The sequence below is a fragment of the Orycteropus afer genome, unplaced genomic scaffold, assembly GCF_000298275.1.
Source record: "Orycteropus afer afer isolate SDZICR_OR568_19922 unplaced genomic scaffold, OryAfe1.0 scaffold00590, whole genome shotgun sequence".
NCBI classification, from domain to species: Eukaryota; Metazoa; Chordata; class Mammalia; order Tubulidentata; family Orycteropodidae; genus Orycteropus; species Orycteropus afer.
In genome coordinates this window covers 540,147-546,654 of record NW_006922177.1, presented here as the reverse complement: position 1 = coordinate 546,654, position 6,508 = coordinate 540,147, and the positions used below count along the sequence as shown (strand labels likewise).

The 6,508-nt window shown below is 40.9% G+C and overlaps 1 pseudogene; it reads left to right on the top strand.

Moving 5' to 3' along the window:
* The first annotated feature begins 4,069 nt into the window (after positions 1-4,069).
* LOC103210323 overlaps positions 4,070-6,508 on the top strand; it is a 9,169-nt pseudogene continuing 6,730 nt past the window's right edge.

The following is a 6,508-nucleotide window of genomic DNA, read 5'->3' as shown; positions in this document are numbered from 1 at the left end:
TTTGGTCAATGACATGAGACAAAGTATATGTGAACTGCTGTATGAAAAGTGAATTTACTCTGTAAATCTTCACCCAAATCCTAATAAAAAAAAAAAAAAAAAGAATGAACAAATCTATCCTGGAAGAAGTAAGAAGTACAGTTAGAATGATTTTTGAAAGTTAGAATGGCCAGACTCCATCTCACCTAATTTGGTCACATTGTGAGAAGGGACCATTCTCTAGAGAAGGATATAATGCTTGGTAAAGCAGAGTGTCAGCAAAGAAGGGGAAGACCCTCAACAAGATAGATTGACACAGTGGCTGCAATGATGGGCTAAAGTGTAGCAAGGATTGTGAGGACGGAGCATGACAAGGCAGTGTTTGTTCTGTTGTGCATAAGGTTGCTATGAGTTGAAGCCAACTCAACAACACCTAATAACACAAGCTTTACTGGTCTTGCTTCTCTAGAGAACCCAGCCTAAGACACCTACTTTACACCATATATAAAAATTAACTCAAAATGGATCCTAGAACTAAATGTAAATACTAAAATATAAACTTTTAGAATAAAAAATAGGAATAAATTTTCAGGACCTCGAGTTCCTTGATGTGACATAAAAAGTACAAATAACAAAAGACAGATAAATATGTCCTACTTCATCAAAACTAAAAATTTTTCTTCTTCAAAAGACACCATCAGAAAAGTGAAAAGACAACCTACAGAATGGGAGAAAATATTTGCAAGTCATATACATGATAAGGGACTTATATCCAGAATTTATAAAGAACTTTGCATCACATGGCTCAATCACTTTGATGCACTGCCACTACAGGTTAGGATCACACTTTTTCAGATCATCTTCAGGTGTGAATTTTTAAATACATTTTTGTTGTCAAACTCAACTCTCAGCTATTCAATAGCAAAAGACTATTCAACTTTTTAATAATAATAACCTAATTGAGAGAGGGAAGGGGAGCAGCCCACTATCTCTGAGGGCATGGACTGCTTCTTGCATTAAGACATTTAAGCTTAATTCCTTATGCTGTTTTACTCTCTTCACTAGATGACTGTTGTCAAAAACAAACAAACAAATAAGCACAAACTTCACATGAAGGGATCTAGTCTGAGAGTTTGCCTTGGAGAACTTGAAACAACACCCTTTACACCAAAAGACTCCATGAGGCCAGGATTCCATGCCCACCAATTTCAGCTTACCTCTTCACCAGCTACTATGCCTGGTTAGATTAAGCATACCTGAATGTGTGTACCAGACACCTTCCAAAATGATCACAAGGCATAAAGAGAAACTACCCTATCCTAAAATAACTCAGAAATTTATTTTCATGTGTGGAATTTCATTATTTTCAAATAACTGCTATGCACTTAGGAAAAATAAAAACAAAATTGTTAAGTAAATTAAGCAATTATAAATTACAGATGCTCTTTACACTGATATCACCTTCTTGTTTTGTAGCTCATTTTGTGTTGCAGATTTAAGACAAATTTGAATCAGATGACTCACTGGTTCACTAATTTCTCATTCTGTAAATGCTGTAACATCAGGGAAGATCCTCAGTCCCTTCCTACCTCTGCCATCTCTTTGTATAAAGGAAAGAAGTTCAGTACTTGAATGCATAGAAATCTAAAAAGATAGGGTGGAGGCCTTCTAATACACTAAACCTAGAGATTCCTTTCAGAATATAACCTAAGGGAATGAAGGATTCATTGACTATTGGCTAACTGACTCACCCAAGAGTACATGTGAAGTGGTACATAGGGGACTTTGTGGGCTGAATCAACCCTCAAAAGTTATGTTCACACCCTAGTCCCTGGACTCATGAATGTTACTTTGTATGGCAAAAAAGAGAGCATTATCTTACATGGCAAGAGATGTAGTTAAAATAATGATTTTGAGAGGCACAGTTTATTCTGGATTATTTAGGTAGACCCTAAATGCAATCACATGTGTCCATATAGGAGAGACATACAGAAAATAAGACACATAGAGGACAATAAGGCAGAGATTGGAGTGATGTTGCTACAAACCCAGGAGAGCCTAAAATAGCACAGAAGCTGGAAGAAGCAAGGAAGAATCTTCCCTGAGAGCTTTTAGAGGAAGCCCAGTCCTGTCAATATCTTCAATTTCAACTTCTAGCCTCCACAACCATTAGGGAAAAGATATCTGTTGCTTTACACCAGCAGCCCTAAGACATTCATGTTGACACTCATGCCAAGCCTGCAACCATTCCTCACCCAGAGCTCCAGCTGCCAGCCATCAGTCCTGAGAGCAGAGTGAAGTTTACATTGTAGAACCTGAGAGCTGATCCATACTCAAAGTCCCCTTACAGCCAGTACATGTTTGCTCAGTACTTCACATGCTCTCTAATTTAACCCCCAAGCCACACTCAGAAATAAACACTATTACTTTCTCTGTTTTTCAGGTAGGGACTCTGAGGTACAGGCAGATAACAGCAGGCCTAAAGCTGTCACCTCATGCGGTGGAGTATGGATTGAATCCTGAAGCTTGGCTTGAGAGCGCATACTCAGTCACCTAACTGAATACTGCCTCTTGAGTTAAAGACCCTTGACTCTTGAGTGAAAGTCTCATCTGCTGCACAAAATGCTGGGATAGCTCATTTTAAATCTTGTCTAGTGAAAGCAAAGCCAGAGAGGGTCTTAACAAGCCTATTGTAGTTAGGGCTGAGATAAGACTCACCAGCCAGTTTACCTGGGAAATATCACATATAACATAACTGCAAATCCCAGGCTAAGCCAGTGTAGAGTTTAGCCAAAGTAGATAAATCCCTTTTCAGTCATCACAGCTGTCCCTCCAGTTTTCCATGGTGAATGAAACATCTCATCTGTGTTCATGTCCTCCTGTGGCACCAGCATGGAAAACCAGCAAAGCCTGTGCTCCAAGTCACTTGTCTAGTATGTATCTTAGGCATTTCATGCCCACACTCACTGAAGTACGGAGCCCCACATTAATCTGTGCAGGTTTCTGCATGATGTGTAGCTCAGAGATGTGAAGAGACAGCAGGGCTATAGTGTCTGGCCCGGTATGCAGGACCATAGTGAGATTGCACTCCCCAGGGGCCTGTGTGGTTATGGCTCCGGAGTCAGGATAGGGCTGATGTCTGGCTCTGCTAATTCTTAGCAGTGTCAACTTTCACTGCACATGAAATGGCTTTCCACTTCAGTCTCCTCATCTATAAATGGGGCCATAACATCTTGTAATACTTCATAGGGCTGGTAGGAACATGAGTAAGTTTTTAGTACAAGGTCTGCACATAATAAGGGCTCAGTACTTGGTCAGAAATGTTCCCCTACAGTACCATAACAGTGGTAACTCTCACTAACAAGTATGTGCGATGTTTCATTTTCAAGGAAGCTTTATAGCTTTATCCTTTGTTTCTTCCAGAGGACCTGTTGGGTAAATGGAGTGTCCTACCATGACTATTCTCCCTAATTGAATTCAGAGGGGCCAGATGGTGCTGCAGATCACAAGGGGTGAGGATGAAATACAGACTGTTGTTGTTGTTGTTATTTGCCATCGAGTCAGACCCAACTCATAGCAACCCCTCCTTGGGTTTTTGAGGCAGTATCACTATGGAAGTAGATTGCCCAAACTTCCTTCTGAGGAGTGGCTAGAAATACAGACTAAGAGCATACAGCTCTCTGACTTTGACTGGCAGAACTACTGTAGAAGATTCCAATGGCTGCTGCAATAAAGTGACATAAATATAGTGGTGACTGAAAACAACACAGATTTATAATCATAGAGTTCTGGAGGTCAGAAGTATGAAAATATCACTAGACTAAAATCAAAGTGTTAGCAATGTCACATTCCTTCTGGAGACTCTAGGGAAGAAGCCATTTCTTTGCCTTTTCCAGCTTCTAGAGTCCATCTGCAATCTCTGGCTTCCATATTCAAAGCCAGCAATGTAGCACCTTCATTCTCTCTAACATGATGGCCTCATCTGCCTTCCTTTTCCACTTAAAAGGACTTTGTAAGCCCAGCCCATGAGTGCTGTGAGAGAGCAAGACAGTGGGAACAGTGGTAATGTTATTTCTGTGGGGAGCTTATGATGATCAGCTTTAATGAGTTCAAGCTGAACTTTCCACCTGAGGATGGCATTTTCTCAGTGAAGTTCAGCACCAACATCTCCCAATTCCTGCTGGTGTCCTCCTGCGACATGTCCATGTGCCTCTACAATGTGCCACCCAAGTCTATGCCACTGAAGTACCAGCACACCAGTGTCATCCTAGACTGCACCTTCTATGATCCAACTCATGCCTAGAGCAGGGGGTTAGATCATCAGCTAAAAATGCAGGAGTTGAATACTGAACAAGAAAATCATGTTGGGACCCATGATGCTATCAGATGTGTTGAATATTATCTGAAAGTGATTGTGATGGTTATTGAAAGTTGGGATCAGACAGTTAAAATTGTGGGATTTTAGAAGTCCTTGTAATGCCAGAATCTTCTCTCAGTCTGAAAAGATGTACACCCTGAAGATAGACTGATTGTGGGAAGGGTGGGCCACAGAGTGTTGGTGTGGGACTTAGGGAACATGGGTTATGTGCAGCAGCGCTGGGAATCCAGGCTGAAGTACCAGACCCACTGCATATACACACCTTTCCGAACAAGTAGGGTTATGTGTTAAGCTCCATTGAAGGCAGGGTGGCTGTTGAGTACTCAGACTTAACCCTTGAGGTCCAAGACCAGAAGAAGAAGTATGCCTTGAAATGTCATTGACTATAAAAATGATAATTAATAATATTGAGCAGATTTACCCAGTCAATGATATTTCATTTTATAACATCTGCAATGCATTTGCCGTAGGTGGTTCTCATGGATTTTAAAATATTTAGGATCCATTAAAAAAAAAGGCGGGGGGGGAGTTCTGGTAAGATGGTGAACTAGGCAGAAAGACCGCACAGACCCTCTTCAACAAAGAAAAGGGAAACCAATTAACACAGACACAGAAGATAATCCTGGACCCCGGAGCCTTGAAGGGAAGGATGTAGAAGTGGACTAAACCCCAACTAGCAGAAGAATTTGCATGAAAATACAAAAAAAGGAGACATAAGGAGCTGCGGTCTGGCAGCGATCCTGAGCTATCCTGATGGCACAAACAGCTTGGAGAGTGCTGAGTGGTGGTAAGACCTAAGAATTACCCTAAAAATCAGCCTGCTAGCCAGGGACTGCACGGAGGGCTGCTCTGGTGGCTAGTGAATAAATGGAGACGGTGAAGAGAAAGGCGGACTGAGCTGTGGACTTTTGTCTGTCCTGAGGGTGCTGCCATTTTGAATGTTTACAAGAGGCTTGACCATTTTGGATATTTAAAGAGACAGTGCTCTAGCAGATTCCAGGGGCTAAAGAACAGGTTCTGCTTGCCAGCAACCACAAGGACACTCAGGACCTGCATGACTAAAAAGGTGCGATATTCCTCTTGTTACTCTTATGCCCCACATGCACTTGGTGAATGGAGGTGCAGCGATCCCCCACTCCCACCAACCTTTTGGGCCCATGGGAACTCCATCCCAGTCTGTGTTCTTGGACGGAGCCTAGGTGCCCTGCTCTATCCTCCACTGATATTTTCCCCCTTGTTATTTTTATTTTCTTTCTTTTTCTCTTTCTTTTTTCTGGTGTTTAGTTTGCTTGTATTTGTCTGTTTAAAAACTACTATTATTACTAATACTTTTGTCCTTTTTACTATTATTCTTTATTAGTCCCCTCCCAGGTCCTAGTTTTCAGCTTTTTTTTCTTTTCCCCACTCCTGGTTGAAAAAAAAAAAAAAATTCCCCCTTTTTTCTTCTGGTTAACTCCATTCCTTGTTTTTCTTGTTGTATTTTTCCCATTTTTTTCTTCAATATTTTCCTTCTCTACCTTTTTTTCTCTTAGTGCCCTATCCCCAGATATTGCAGGTGTTCTTGATTTTTTCTTCTACTTTTTCCCATTTTTCTATTTTTGGTTTCTGTTCCACTGGGAGTACATGGTGTGCTTTTTGACCATGAGCTTTTAGTTTTTTGATCATTATTCAATTGTAATTTTTGTCTAACTGAGTGGGAGACAGCAACAGTCCCCATAAGACACAACTACACCCACACCTCCTGCAACTTCACTTACTGAGCGAGAGTTACTACCTCTTTCTCCACCAACAGGCCAATGATAAAAAAAAAAAAAAAAAACCACCAAGAACAGCCTGACTAACCCTTGGCTGCTCTTCACAAACAGTTAACAGAGATCTAAATACAACAATGCCTGGATGTCTTGGAGACAACAGACCATCACAGTCCACACAAAGAAGCAGGATAAAGTGGTGGAAACAAGGGAGCAAGATACAGATGCAGAACACATCCCTGAGGAAGAAGCAGCATTGGAACTCTCAGATACGGAATTCAAAAGAATTATATGTAAGTATCTTCAAAGAATTGAGAGACAGACCAAAGAAAACACAGAAAAAACCTTAGAAGAATTTTGGAAGAAAATACAAGAACAAAATGACAAAATAAATGAAAAA